Genomic DNA, 16,921 nt, shown 5'->3' with positions numbered 1-16,921 from the left:
TAAGTTATGTTCGTCTCCAAAGGAGGAACCTTTGGTGACCAAAATTTTATCCTTCCTTTTTCGCTTGGTTTCTTGCCAAATTCCTACTATAGTCATTCTATTTACGTAATACTTATTGTGTGATGATCATTGACCTAATTAACAAGTTACTTCCCCATAATGAAGTTTAAGTTAAGTTCGTCTCCAAAGTAGGAACCTTTGGTGACCAAAATTTTATCCTACCTTTTTGGCTTGGTTTCTTCCCAAATTCCTACTATAGTTCATTCTATTTATGTAATACTCATTGTATGATGTTTATTGACCTAATTAACAAGTTACTTTCCGATAATAAAGTTTAACTTAAGTTCTTCTCCAAAGTAGGAACCTTTGGTGACCAAAAATTTATCCTTCCTTTTTCGCTTGGATTCTTCCCAAATTCCTACTATAGTTCATTCTATTTACATAATACTCATTGTATGATAATCATTGACCTAATTACCAAGTTACTTCCCCAAAATAAAGTTTAAGTTAAGTTCGTCTCCAAAGGAGGAACCTTTGGTGACCAAAATTTTATCCTTCCTTTTTCGCTTGGTTTCTTGCCAAATTCCTACTATAGTTCATTCTATTTATGTAATACTCATTGTGTGATGATTATGGACCTAATTAACAAGTTACTTCCCCATAATAAAGTTTAAGTTAAGTTCGTCTCCAAAGGAGGAACCTTTGGTGACCAAAAGTTTATCCTTCCTTTTTCGCTTGGATTCTTGCCAAATTCCTACTATAGTTCATTCTATTTATGTAATACTAATTGTATGATGATTATTGACCTAATTAACAAGTTACTTCCCGATAATAAAGTTTAACTTAAGTTCGTCTCCAAAGTAGGAACCTTTGGTGACCAAAATTTTATCCTACCTTTTTGGCTTGGTTTCTTCCCAAATTCCTACTATAGTTCATTCTATCTATGTAATACTCATTGTATGATGATTATGGACCTAATTAACAAGTTACTTCCCCATAATAAAGTTTAAGTTAAGTTCGTCTCCAAAGGAGGAACCTTTGGTGACCAAAAGTTTATCCTTCCTTTTTCGCTTGGATTCTTTCCAAATTCCTACTATAGTTCATTCTATTTATGTAATACTAATTGTATGATGATTATGGACCTAATTAACAAGTTACTTCCCGATAATAAAGTTTAACTTAAGTTCGTCTCCAAAGTAGGAACCTTTGGTGACCAAAATTTTATCCTACCTTTTTGGCTTGGTTTCTTCCCAAATTCCTACTATAGTTCATTCTATTCATGTAATACTCATTGTATGATGATTATGGACCTAATTAACAAGTTACTTCCCCATAAAAAAGTTTAAGTTCAGTTCGTCTCCAAAGGAGGAACATTTGGTGACCAAAATTTTATCCTTCCTTTTTCGCTTGGTTTCTTGCCAAATTCCTACTACAGTTCCTTCTATTTATGTAATACTCATTGTGTGATGATTATGGACATAATTAACAAGTTACTTCCCCATAATAAAGTTTAAGTTAAGTTCGTCTCCAAAGGAGGAACCTTTGGTGACCAAAAGTTTATCCTTTATTTTTCGATTGGATTCTTGCCAAATTCCTACTATAGTTCATTCTATTTAAGTAATACTAATTGTGTGATGTTTATGGACCTAATTAACAAGTTACTTCCCCATAATAAAGTTTAACGTAAGTTCGTCTCCAAAGGAGGAACCTTTGGTGACCAAAAGTTTATCCTTCCTTTTTCGCTTGGATTCTTGCCAAATTCCTACTATAGTTCATTCTATTTATGTAATACTCATTGTGTGACGATTATGGACCTAATTAACAAGTTACTTCCCCAAAATAAAGTTTAAGTTAAGTTCGTCTCCAAAGGAGGAACCTTTGGTGACCAAAAGTTTGTCCTTTATTTTTCGCTTGGATTCTTGCCAAATTCCTACTATAGTTCATTCTATTTAAGTAATACTAATTGTGTGATGTTTATGGACCTAATTAACAAGTTACTTTCCGATAATAAAGTTTAACTTAAGTTCGTCTCCAAAGGAGGAACCTTTGGTGACCAAAAGTTTATCCTTCCTTTTTCGCTTGGATTCTTCCCAAATTCCTACTATAGTTCATTCTATTTAAGTAATACTAATTGTGTGATGTTTATGGACCTAATTAACAAGTTACTTTCCGATAATAAAGTTTAACATAAGTTCGTCTCCAAAGGAGGAACCTTTGGTGACCAAAAGTTTATCCTTCCTTTTTCGCTTGGATTCTTCCCAAATTCCTACTATAGTTCATTCTATTTACGTAATACTCATTGTATGATGATTATTGACCTAATTAACAAGTTACTTTCCCAAAATAAAGTTTAAGTTAAGTTCGTCTCCAAAGGAGGAACCTTTGGTGACCAAAATTTTATCCATCCTTTTTCGCTTGGTTTCTTGCCAAATTCCTACTATAGTTCATTCTATTTATGTAATACTAATTGTATGATGATTATTGACCTAATTAACAAGTTAGTTCCCGATAATAAAGTTTAACTTAAGTTCGTCTCCAAAGGAGGAACCTTTGGTGACCAAAATTTTATCCATCCTTTTTCGCTTGGTTTCTTGCCAAATTCCTACTATAGTTCATTCTATTTATGTAATACTAATTGTATGATGATTATTGACCTAATTAACAAGTTAGTTCAGGATAATAAAGTTTAACTTAAGTTCATCTCCAAAGTAGGAACCTTTGGTGACCAAAATTTTATCCTACCTTTTTGGCTTGGTTTCTTCCCAAATTCCAACTATAGTTCATTCTCTTTATGTAATACTCGTTGTATGATGATTATGGACCTAATTAACAAGTTACTTCCCCATAATAAAGTTTAACGTAAGTTCGTCTCCAAAGGAGGAACCTTTGGTGACCAAAATTTTATCCTACCATTTTGGCTTGGTTTCTTCCCAAATTCCTACTATAGTTCATTCGATTTATGTAATACTCATTGTATGATGATTATGGACCTAATTAAGAAGTTACTTCCCAATAATAAAGTTTAAGTTAAGTTCGTCTCCAAAGGAGGAACCTTTGGTGACCAAAATTTTATCCTTCCTTTTTCGCTTGGATTCTTCCCAAATTCCTACTATAGTTCATTCTATTTACGTAATACTCATTGTATGATAATCATTGACCTAATTACCCAGTTACTTCCCCAAAATAAAGTTTAAGTTAAGTTCGTCTCCAAAGGAGGAACCTTTGGTGACCAAAATTTTATCCTTCCTTTTTCGCTTGGTTTCTTGCCAAATTCCTACTATAGTCATTCTATTTATGTAATACTCATTGTGTGATGATTATGGACCTAATTAACAAGTTACTTCCCCATAATAAAGTTCAAGTTAAGTTCGTCTCCAAAGGAGGAACCTTTGGTGACCAAAATTTTATCCTTCCTTTTTCGCTTGGTTTCTTGCCAAATTCCTACTATAGTCATTCTATTTACGTAGTACTCGTTGTGTGATGATCATTGACCTAATTAACAAGTTACTTCCCCATAATAAAGTTTAAGTTAAGTGCGTCTCCAAAGGAGGAACCTTTGGTGACCAAAAGTTTATCCTTCCTTTTTCGCTTGGATTCTTGCCAAATTCCTACTATAGTTCATTCTATTTATGTAATACTAATTGTATGATGATTATTGACCTAATTAACAAGTTACTTCCCGATAATAAAGTTTAACTTAAGTTCGTCTCCAAAGTAGGAACCTTTGGTGACCAAAATTTTATCCTACCTTTTTGGCTTGGTTTCTTCCCAAATTCCTACTATAGTTCATTCTATTTATGTAATACTCATTGTATGATGTTTATGGACCTAATTAACAAGTTACTTTCCGATAATAAAGTTTAACTTAAGTTCGTCTCCAAAGTAGGAACCTTTGGTGACCAAAAGTTTATCCTTCCTTTTTCGCTTGGATTCTTCCCAAATTCCTACTATAGTTCATTCTATTTAAGTAATACTAATTGTGTGATGTTTATGGACCTAATTAACAAGTTACTTTCCGATAATAAAGTTTAACTTAAGTTCGTCTCCAAAGGAGGAACCTTTGGTGACCAAAAGTTTATCCTTCCTTTTTCGCTTGGATTCTTCCCAAATTCCTACTATAGTTCAGTCTATTTAAGTAATACTAATTGTGTGATGTTTATGGACCTAATTAACAAGTTACTTTCCGATAATAAAGTTTAACTTAAGTTCGTCTCCAAAGGAGGATCCTTTGGTGACCAAAAGTTTATCCTTCCTTTTTCGCTTGGATTCTTCCCAAATTCCTACTATAGTTCATTCTATTTACGTAATACTCATTGTATGATTATTATTGACCTAATTAACAAGTTACTTTCCCAAAATAAAGTTTAAGTTAAGTTCGTCTCCAAAGGAGGAAACTTTGGTGACCAAAATTTTATCCATCCTTTTTCGCTTGGTTTCTTGCCAAATTCCTACTATAGTTCATTCTATTTATGTAATACTAATTGTATGATGATTATTGACCTAATTAACAAGTTAGTTCCCGATAATAAAGTTTAACTTAAGTTCGTCTCCAAAGGAGGAACCTTTGGTGACCAAAATTTTATCCATCCTTTTTCGCTTGGTTTCTTGACAAATTCCTACTATAGTTCATTCTATTTATGTAATACTAATTGTATGATGATTATTGACCTAATTAACAAGTTAGTTCCCGATAATAAAGTTTAACTTAAGTTCGTCTCCAAAGTAGGAACCTTTGGTGACCAAAATTTTATCCTACCTTTTTGGCTTGGTTTCTTCCCAAATTCCTACTATAGTTCATTCTATTTATGTAATACTCATTGTATGATGTTTATGGACCTAATTAACAAGTTACTTTCCGATAATAAAGTTTAACTTAAGTTCGGTTCCAAAGTAGGAACCTTTGGTGACCAAAAGTTTATCCTTCCTTTTTCGCTTGGATTCTTCCCAAATTCCTACTATAGTTCATTCTATTTAAGTAATACTAATTGTGTGATGTTTATGGACCTAATTAACAAGTTACTTTCCGATAATAAAGTTTAACTTAAGTTCGTCTCCAAAGGAGGAACCTTTGGTGACCAAAAGTTTATCCTTCCTTTTTCGCTTGGATTCTTCCCAAATTCCTACTATAGTTCAGTCTATTTAAGTAATACTAATTGTGTGATGTTTATGGACCTAATTAACAAGTTACTTTCCGATAATAAAGTTTAACTTAAGTTCGTCTCCAAAGGAGGATCCTTTGGTGACCAAAAGTTTATCCTTCCTTTTTCGCTTGGATTCTTCCCAAATTCCTACTATAGTTCATTCTATTTACGTAATACTCATTGTATGATGATTATTGACCTAATTAACAAGTTACTTTCCCAAAATAAAGTTTAAGTTAAGTTCGTCTCCAAAGGAGGAACCTTTGGTGACCAAAATTTTATCCATCCTTTTTCGCTTGGTTTCTTGCCAAATTCCTACTATAGTTCATTCTATTTATGTAATACTAATTGTATGATGATTATTGACCTAATTAACAAGTTAGTTCCCGATAATAAAGTTTAACTTAAGTTCGTCTCCAAAGGAGGAACCTTTGGTGACCAAAATTTTATCCATCCTTTTTCGCTTGGTTTCTTGCCAAATTCCTACTATAGTTCATTCTATTTATGTAATACTAATTGTATGATGATTATTGACCTAATTAACAAGTTAGTTCAGGATAATAAAGTTTAACTTAAGTTCGTCTCCAAAGTAGGAACCTTTGGTGACCAAAATTTTATCCTACCTTTTTGGCTTGGTTTCTTCCCAAATTCCAACTATAGTTCATTCTCTTTATGTAATACTCGTTGTATGATGATTATGGACCTAATTAACAAGTTACTTCCCCATAATAAAGTTTAACGTAAGTTCGTCTCCAAAGGAGGAACCTTTGGTGACCAAAATTTTATCCTACCATTTTGGCTTGGTTTCTTCCCAAATTCCTACTATAGTTCATTCGATTTATGTAATACTCATTGTATGATGATTATGGACCTAATTAAGAAGTTACTTCCCAATAATAAAGTTTAAGTTAAGTTCGTCTCCAAAGGAGGAACCTTTGGTGACCAAAATTTTATCCTTCCTTTTTCGCTTGGATTCTTCCCAAATTCCTACTATAGTTCATTCTATTTACGTAATACTCATTGTATGATAATCATTGACCTAATTACCCAGTTACTTCCCCAAAATAAAGTTTAAGTTAAGTTCGTCTCCAAAGGAGGAACCTTTGGTGACCAAAATTTTATCCTTCCTTTTTCGCTTGGTTTCTTGCCAAATTCCTACTATAGTCATTCTATTTATGTAATACTCATTGTGTGATGATTATGGACCTAATTAACAAGTTACTTCCCCATAATAAAGTTTAAGTTAAGTTCGTCTCCAAAGGAGGAACCTTTGGTGACCAAAATTTTATCCTTCCTTTTTCGCTTGGTTTCTTGCCAAATTCCTACTATAGTCATTCTATTTACGTAGTACTCGTTGTGTGATGATCATTGACCTAATTAACAAGTTACTTCCCCATAATAAAGTTTAAGTTAAGTGCGTCTCCAAAGGAGGAACCTTTGGTGACCAAAAGTTTATCCTTCCTTTTTCGCTTGGATTCTTGCCAAATTCCTACTATAGTTCATTCTATTTATGTAATACTAATTGTATGATGATTATTGACCTAATTAACAAGTTACTTCCCGATAATAAAGTTTAACTTAAGTTCGTCTCCAAAGTAGGAACCTTTGGTGACCAAAATTTTATCCTACCTTTTTGGCTTGGTTTCTTCCCAAATTCCTACTATAGTTCATTCTATTTATGTAATACTCATTGTATGATGTTTATGGACCTAATTAACAAGTTACTTTCCGATAATAAAGTTTAACTTAAGTTCGTCTCCAAAGTAGGAACCTTTGGTGACCAAAAGTTTATCCTTCCTTTTTCGCTTGGATTCTTCCCAAATTCCTACTATAGTTCATTCTATTTAAGTAATACTAATTGTGTGATGTTTATGGACCTAATTAACAAGTTACTTTCCGATAATAAAGTTTAACTTAAGTTCGTCTCCAAAGGAGGAACCTTTGGTGACCAAAAGTTTATCCTTCCTTTTTCGCTTGGATTCTTCCCAAATTCCTACTATAGTTCAGTCTATTTAAGTAATACTAATTGTGTGATGTTTATGGACCTAATTAACAAGTTACTTTCCGATAATAAAGTTTAACTTAAGTTCGTCTCCAAAGGAGGATCCTTTGGTGACCAAAATTTTATCCTTCCTTTTTCGCTTGGTTTCTTGCCAAATTCCTACTATAGTCATTCTATTTACGTAGTACTCGTTGTGTGATGATCATTGACCTAATTAACAAGTTACTTCCCCATAATAAAGTTTAAGTTAAGTGCGTCTCCAAAGGAGGAACCTTTGGTGACCAAAAGTTTATCCTTCCTTTTTCGCTTGGATTCTTGCCAAATTCCTACTATAGTTCATTCTATTTATGTAATACTAATTGTATGATGATTATTGACCTAATTAACAAGTTACTTCCCGATAATAAAGTTTAACTTAAGTTCGTCTCCAAAGTAGGAACCTTTGGTGACCAAAATTTTATCCTACCTTTTTGGCTTGGTTTCTTCCCAAATTCCTACTATAGTTCATTCTATTTATGTAATACTCATTGTATGATGTTTATGGACCTAATTAACAAGTTACTTTCCGATAATAAAGTTTAACTTAAGTTCGTCTCCAAAGTAGGAACCTTTGGTGACCAAAAGTTTATCCTTCCTTTTTCGCTTGGATTCTTCCCAAATTCCTACTATAGTTCATTCTATTTAAGTAATACTAATTGTGTGATGTTTATGGACCTAATTAACAAGTTACTTTCCGATAATAAAGTTTAACTTAAGTTCGTCTCCAAAGGAGGAACCTTTGGTGACCAAAAGTTTATCCTTCCTTTTTCGCTTGGATTCTTCCCAAATTCCTACTATAGTTCAGTCTATTTAAGTAATACTAATTGTGTGATGTTTATGGACCTAATTAACAAGTTACTTTCCGATAATAAAGTTTAACTTAAGTTCGTCTCCAAAGGAGGATCCTTTGGTGACCAAAAGTTTATCCTTCCTTTTTCGCTTGGATTCTTCCCAAATTCCTACTATAGTTCATTCTATTTACGTAATACTCATTGTATGATGATTATTGACCTAATTAACAAGTTACTTTCCCAAAATAAAGTTTAAGTTAAGTTCGTCTCCAAAGGAGGAAACTTTGGTGACCAAAATTTTATCCATCCTTTTTCGCTTGGTTTCTTGCCAAATTCCTACTATAGTTCATTCTATTTATGTAATACTAATTGTATGATGATTATTGACCTAATTAACAAGTTAGTTCCCGATAATAAAGTTTAACTTAAGTTCGTCTCCAAAGGAGGAACCTTTGGTGACCAAAATTTTATCCATCCTTTTTCGCTTGGTTTCTTGACAAATTCCTACTATAGTTCATTCTATTTATGTAATACTAATTGTATGATGATTATTGACCTAATTAACAAGTTAGTTCCCGATAATAAAGTTTAACTTAAGTTCGTCTCCAAAGTAGGAACCTTTGGTGACCAAAATTTTATCCTACCTTTTTGGCTTGGTTTCTTCCCAAATTCCTACTATAGTTCATTCTATTTATGTAATACTCATTGTATGATGTTTATGGACCTAATTAACAAGTTACTTTCCGATAATAAAGTTTAACTTAAGTTCGGTTCCAAAGTAGGAACCTTTGGTGACCAAAAGTTTATCCTTCCTTTTTCGCTTGGATTCTTCCCAAATTCCTACTATAGTTCATTCTATTTAAGTAATACTAATTGTGTGATGTTTATGGACCTAATTAACAAGTTACTTTCCGATAATAAAGTTTAACTTAAGTTCGTCTCCAAAGGAGGAACCTTTGGTGACCAAAAGTTTATCCTTCCTTTTTCGCTTGGATTCTTCCCAAATTCCTACTATAGTTCAGTCTATTTAAGTAATACTAATTGTGTGATGTTTATGGACCTAATTAACAAGTTACTTTCCGATAATAAAGTTTAACTTAAGTTCGTCTCCAAAGGAGGATCCTTTGGTGACCAAAAGTTTATCCTTCCTTTTTCGCTTGGATTCTTCCCAAATTCCTACTATAGTTCATTCTATTTACGTAATACTCATTGTATGATGATTATTGACCTAATTAACAAGTTACTTTCCCAAAATAAAGTTTAAGTTAAGTTCGTCTCCAAAGGAGGAAACTTTGGTGACCAAAATTTTATCCATCCTTTTTCGCTTGGTTTCTTGCCAAATTCCTACTATAGTTCATTCTATTTATGTAATACTAATTGTATGATGATTATTGACCTAATTAACAAGTTAGTTCCCGATAATAAAGTTTAACTTAAGTTCGTCTCCAAAGGAGGAACATTTGGTGACCAAAATTTTATCCATCCTTTTTCGCTTGGTTTCTTGACAAATTCCTACTATAGTTCATTCTATTTATGTAATACTAATTGTATGATGATTATTGACCTAATTAACAAGTTAGTTCCCGATAATAAAGTTTAACTTAAGTTCGTCTCCAAAGTAGGAACCTTTGGTGACCAAAATTTTATCCTACCTTTTTGGCTTGGTTTCTTCCCAAATTCCTACTATAGTTCATTCTCTTTATGTAATACTCGTTGTATGATGATTATGGACCTAATTAACAAGTTACTTCCCCATAATAAAGTTTAACGTAAGTTCGTCTCCAAAGGAGGAACCTTTGGTGACCAAAATTTTATCCTACCTTTTTGGCTTGGTTTCTTCCCAAATTCCTACTATAGTTCATTCTATTTATGTAATACTCATTGTATGATGATTATGGACCTAATTAACAAGTTACTTCCCCATAATAAAGTTTAAGTTATGTTCGTCTCCAAAGGAGGAACCTTTGGTGACCAAAATTTTATCCTTCCTTTTTCGCTTGGTTTCTTGCCAAATTCCTACTATAGTTCATTCTATTTATGTAATACTTATTGTATGATGATTATGGACCTAATTAACAAGTTACTTTTCGATAATAAATTTTAACTTAAGTTCGTCTCCAAAGGAGGAACCTTTGGTGACCAAAAGTTTATCCTTCCTTTTTCGCTTGGATTCTTCCCAAATTCCTACTATAGTTCATTCTATTTAAGTAATACTAATTGTGTGATGTTTATGGACCTAATTAACAAGTTACTTTCCGATAATAAAGTTTAACTTAAGTTCGTCTCCACAGGAGGAACCTTTGGTGACCAAAAGTTTATCCTTCCTTTTTCGCTTGGATTCTTCCCAAATTCCTACTATAGTTCATTCTATTTACGTAATACTCATTGTATGATGATAATTGACCTAATTAACAAGTTACTTCCCAATAATAAAGTTTAAGTTAAGTTCGTCTCCAAAGTAGGAACCTTTGGTGACCAAAATTTTATCCTACCTTTTTGGCTTGGTTTCTTCCCAAATTCCAACTATAGTTCATTCTCTTTATGTAATACTCGTTGTATGATGATTATGGACCTAATTAACAAGTTACTTCCCCATAATAAAGTTTAACGTAAGTTCGTCTCCAAAGGAGGAACCTTTGGTGACCAAAATTTTATCCTACCTTTTTGGCTTGGTTTCTTCCCAAATTCCTACTATAGTTCATTCTATTTATGTAATACTCATTGTGTGATGATTATGGACCTAATTAACAAGTTACTTCCCAATAATAAAGTTTAAGTTAAGTTCGTCTCCAAAGGAGGAACCTTTGGTGACCAAAATTTTATCCTTCCTTTTTCGCTTGGATTCTTCCCAAATTCCTACTATAGTTCATTCTATTTACGTAATACTCATTGTATGATAATCATTGACCTAATTACCAAGTTACTTCCCCAAAATAAAGTTTAAGTTAAGTTCGTCTCCAAAGGAGGAACCTTTGGTGACCATAATTTTATCCTTCCTTTTTCGCTTGGTTTCTTGCCAAATTCCTACTATAGTCATTCTATTTACGTAATACTCATTGTGTGATGATCATTGACCTAATTAACAAGTTACTTCCCCATAATAAAGTTTAAGTTAAATTCGTCGCCAAAGGAGGAACCTTTGGTGACCAAAAGTTTATCCTTCCTTTTTCGCTTGGATTCTTGCCAAATTCCTACTATAGTTCATTCTATTTATGTAATACTAATTGTATGATGATTATTGACCTAATTAACAAGTTACTTCCCGATAATAAAGTTTAACTTAAGTTCGTCTCCAAAGTAGGAACCTTTGGTGACCAAAATTTTATCCTACCTTTTTGGCTTGGTTTCTTCCCAAATTCCTACTATAGTTCATTCTATTTATGTAATACTCATTGTATGATGTTTATGGACCTAATTAACAAGTTACTTTCCGATAATAAAGTTTAACTTAAGTTCGTCTCCAAAGTAGGAACCTTTGGTGACCAAAAGTTTATCCTTCCTTTTTCGCTTGGATTCTTCCCAAATTCCTACTATAGTTCATTCTATTTAAGTAATACTAATTGTGTGATGTTTATGGACCTAATTAACAAGTTACTTTCCGATAATAAAGTTTAACTTAAGTTCGTCTCCAAAGGATGAACCTTTGGTGACCAAAAGTTTATCCTTCCTTTTTCGCTTGGATTCTTCCCAAATTCCTACTATAGTTCAGTCTATTTAAGTAATACTAATTGTGTGATGTTTATGGACCTAATTAACAAGTTACTTTCCGATAATAAAGTTTAACTTAAGTTCGTCTCCAAAGGAGGATCCTTTGGTGACCAAAAGTTTATCCTTCCTTTTTCGCTTGGATTCTTCCCAAATTCCTACTATAGTTCATTCTATTTACGTAATACTCATTGTATGATGATTATTGACCTAATTAACAAGTTACTTTCCCAAAATAAAGTTTAAGTTAAGTTCGTCTCCAAAGGAGGAAACTTTGGTGACCAAAATTTTATCCATCCTTTTTCGCTTGGTTTCTTGCCAAATTCCTACTATAGTTCATTCTATTTATGTAATACTAATTGTATGATGATTATTGACCTAATTAACAAGTTAGTTCCCGATAATAAAGTTTAACTTAAGTTCGTCTCCAAAGGAGGAACCTTTGGTGACCAAAATTTTATCCATCCTTTTTCGCTTGGTTTCTTGACAAATTCCTACTATAGTTCATTCTATTTATGTAATACTAATTGTATGATGATTATTGACCTAATTAACAAGTTAGTTCCCGATAATAAAGTTTAACTTAAGTTCGTCTCCAAAGTAGGAACCTTTGGTGACCAAAATTTTATCCTATCTTTTTGGCTTGGTTTCTTCCCAAATTCCTACTATAGTTCATTCTCTTTATGTAATACTCGTTGTATGATGATTATGGACCTAATTAACAAGTTACTTCCCCATAATAAAGTTTAACGTAAGTTCGTCTCCAAAGGAGGAACCTTTGGTGACCAAAATTTTATCCTACCTTTTTGGCTTGGTTTCTTCCCAAATTCCTACTATAGTTTATTCTATTTATGTAATACTCATTGTATGATGATTATGGACCTAATTAACAAGTTACTTCCCCATAATAAAGTTTAAGTTATGTTCGTCTCCAAAGGAGGAACCTTTGGTGACCAAAATTTTATCCTTCCTTTTTCGCTTGGTTTCTTGCCAAATTCCTACTATAGTTCATTCTATTTATGTAATACTTATTGTATGATGATTATGGACCTAATTAACAAGTTACTTTTCGATAATAAATTTTAACTTAAGTTCGTCTCCAAAGGAGGAACCTTTGGTGACCAAAAGTTTATCCTTCCTTTTTCGCTTGGGTTCTTCCCAAATTCCTACTATAGTTCATTCTATTTAAGTAATACTAATTGTGTGATGTTTATGGACCTAATTAACAAGTTACTTTCCGATAATAAAGTTTAACTTAAGTTCGTCTCCACAGGAGGAACCTTTGGTGACCAAAAGTTTATCCTTCCTTTTTCGCTTGGATTCTTCCCAAATTCCTACTATAGTTCATTCTATTTACGTAATACTCATTGTATGATGATAATTGACCTAATTAACAAGTTACTTCCCAATAATAAAGTTTAAGTTAAGTTCGTCTCCAAAGGAGGAACCTTTGGTGACCAAAATTTTATCCTTCCTTTTTCGCTTGGATTCTTCCCAAATTCCTACTATAGTTCATTCTATTTACGTAATACTCATTGTATGATAATCATTGACCTAATTACCAAGTTACTTCCCCAAAATAAAGTTTAAGTTAAGTTCGTCTCCAAAGGAGGAACCTTTAGTGACCATAATTTTATCCTTCCTTTTTCGCTTGGTTTCTTGCCAAATTCCTACTATAGTCATTCTATTTACGTAATACTCATTGTGTGATGATCATTGACCTAATTAACAAGTTACTTCCCCATAATAAAGTTTAAGTTAAGTTCGTCTCCAAAGGAGGAACCTTTGGTGACCAAAAGTTTATCCTTCCTTTTTCGCTTGGATTCTTGCCAAATTCCTACTATAGTTCATTCTATTTATGTAATACTAATTGTATGATGATTATTGACCTAATTAACAAGTTACTTCCCGATAATAAAGTTTAACTTAAGTTCGTCTCCAAAGTAGGAACCTTTGGTGACCAAAATTTTATCCTACCTTTTTGGCTTGGTTTCTTCCCAAATTCCTACTATAGTTCATTCTATTTATGTAATACTCATTGTATGATGTTTATGGACCTAATTAACAAGTTACTTCCCCATAAAAAAGTTTAAGTTAAGTTCGTCTCCAAAGTAGGAACCTTTGGTGACCAAAAGTTTATCCTTCCTTTTTCGCATGGATTCTTCCCAAATTCCTACTATAGTTCATTCTATTTAAGTAATACTAATTGTGTGATGTTTATGGACCTAATTAACAAGTTACTTTCCGATAATAAAGTTTAACTTAAGTTCGTCTCCAAAGGAGGAACCTTTGGTGACCAAAAGTTTATCCTTCCTTTTTCGCTTGGATTCTTCCCAAATTCCTACTATAGTTCAGTCTATTTAAGTAATACTAATTGTGTGATGTTTATGGACCTAATTAACAAGTTACTTTCCGATAATAAAGTTTAACTTAAGTTCGTCTCCAAAGGAGGATCCTTTGGTGACCAAAAGTTTATCCTTCCTTTTTCGCTTGGAGTCTTCCCAAATTCCTACTATTGTTCATTCTATTTACGTAATACTCATTGTATGATGATTATTGACCTAATTAACAAGTTACTTTCCCAAAATAAAGTTTAAGTTAAGTTCGTCTCCAAAGGAGGAAACTTTGGTGACCAAAATTTTATCCATCCTTTTTCGCTTGGTTTCTTGCCAAATTCCTACTATAGTTCATTCTATTTATGTAATACTAATTGTATGATGATTATTGACCTAATTAACAAGTTAGTTCCCGATAATAAAGTTTAACTTAAGTTCGTCTCCAAAGGAGGAACCTTTGGTGACCAAAATTTTATCCATCCTTTTTCGCTTGGTTTCTTGACAAATTCCTACTATAGTTCATTCTATTTATGTAATACTAATTGTATGATGATTATTGACCTAATTAACAAGTTAGTTCCCGATAATAAAGTTTAACTTAAGTTCGTCTCCAAAGTAGGAACCTTTGGTGACCAAAATTTTATCCTACCTTTTTGGCTTGGTTTCTTCCCAAATTCCTACTATAGTTCATTCTCTTTATGTAATACTCGTTGTATGATGATTATGGACCTAATTAACAAGTTACTTCCCCAAAATAAAGTTTAAGTTAAGTTCGTCTCCAAAGGAGGAACCTTTGGTGACCAAAATTTTATCCTTCCTTTTTCGCTAGGTTTCTTGCCAAATTCCTACTATAGTCATTCTATTTATGTAATACTCATTGTGTGATGATTATGGACCTAATTAACAAGTTACTTCCCCATAATAAAGTTTAAGTTAAGTTCGTCTCCAAAGAAGGAACCTTTGGTGACCAAAATTTTATCCTTCCTTTTTCGCTTGGTTTCTTGCCAAATTCCTACTATAGTCATTCTATTTACGTAATACTCATTGTGTGATGATCATTGACCTAATTAACAAGTTACTTCCCCATAATAAAGTTTAAGTTAAATTCGTCTCCAAAGGAGGAACCTTTGGTGACCAAAAGTTTATCCTTCCTTTTTCGCTTGGATTCTTGCCAAATTCCTACTATAGTTCATTCTATTTATGTAATACTAATTGTATGATGATTATTGACCTAATTAACAAGTTACTTCCCGATAATAAAGTTTAACTTAAGTTCGTCTCCAAAGTAGGAACCTTTGGTGACCAAAATTTTATCCTACCTTTTTGGCTTGGTTTCTTCCCAAATTCCTACTATAGTTCATTCTATTTATGTAATACTCATTGTATGATGTTTATGGACCTAATTAACAAGTTACTTTCCGATAATAAAGTTTAACTTAAGTTCGTCTCCAAAGTAGGAACCTTTGGTGACCAAAAGTTTATCCTTCCTTTTTCGCTTGGATTCTTCCCAAATTCCTACTATAGTTCATTCTATTTACATAATACTCATTGTATGATAATCATTGACCTAATTACCAAGTTACTTCCCCAAAATAAAGTTTAAGTTAAGTTCGTCTCCAAAGGAGGAACCTTTGGTGACCAAAATTTTATCCTTCCTTTTTCGCTTGGTTTCTTGCCAAATTCCTACTATAGTTCATTCTATTTATGTAATACTCATTGTGTGATGATTATGGACCTAATTTACAAGTTACTTCCCCATAATAAAGTTTAAGTTAAGTTCGTCTCCAAAGGAGGAACCTTTGGTGACCAAAAGTTTATCCTTCCTTTTTCGCTTGGATTCTTGCCAAATTCCTACTATAGTTCATTCTATTTATGTAATACTAATTGTATGATGATTATTGACCTAATTAACAAGTTACTTCCCGATAATAAAGTTTAACTTAAGTTCGTCTCCAAAGTAGGAACCTTTGGTGACCAAAATTTTATCCTACCTTTTTGGCTTGGTTTCTTCCCAAATTCCTACTATAGTTCATTCTATTTATGTAATACTCATTGTATGATGATTATGGACCTAATTAACAAGTTACTTCCCCATAATAAAGTTTAACGTAAGTTCGTCCCCAAAGGAGGAACCTTTGGTGACCAAAATTTTATCCTACCTTTTTGGCTTGGTTTCTTCCCAAATTCCTACTATAGTTCATTCTATCTATGTAATACTCATTGTATGATGATTATGGACCTAATTAACAAGTCACTTCCCCATAATAAAGTTTAAGTTAAGTTCGTCTCCAAAGGAGAAACCTTTGGTGACCAAAAGTTTATCCTTCCTTTTTCACTTGGATTCTTGCCAAATTCCTACTATAGTTCATTCTATTTATGTAATACTAATTGTATGATGATTATGGACCTAATTAACAAGTTACTTCCCGATAATAAAGTTTAACTTAAGTTCGTCTCCAAAGTAGGAACCTTTGGTGACCAAAATTTTATCCTACCTTTTTGGCTTGGTTTCTTCCCAAATTCCTACTATAGTTCATTCTATTTATGTAATACTCATTGTATGATGATTATGGACCTAATTAACAAGTTACTTCCCCATAATAAAGTTTAACGTAAGTTCGTCCCCAAAGGAGGAACCTTTGGTGACCAAAATTTTATCCTACCTTTTTGGCTTGGTTTCTTCCCAAATTCCTACTATAGTTCATTCTATCTATGTAATACTCATTGTATGATGATTATGGACCTAATTAACAAGTCACTTCCCCATAATAAAGTTTAAGTTAAGTTCGTCTCCAAAGGAGAAACCTTTGGTGACCAAAAGTTTATCCTTCCTTTTTCACTTGGATTCTTGCCAAATTCCTACTATAGTTCATTCTATTTATGTAATACTAATTGTATGATGATTAT

This window comes from Medicago sativa, chromosome 4 (genome assembly GCF_051527215.1).
Source record: "Medicago sativa cultivar Bolivia chromosome 4, Bolivia_mono, whole genome shotgun sequence".
NCBI classification, from domain to species: domain Eukaryota; kingdom Viridiplantae; phylum Streptophyta; class Magnoliopsida; order Fabales; family Fabaceae; genus Medicago; species Medicago sativa.
This window is presented reverse-complemented; position numbering follows the sequence as displayed.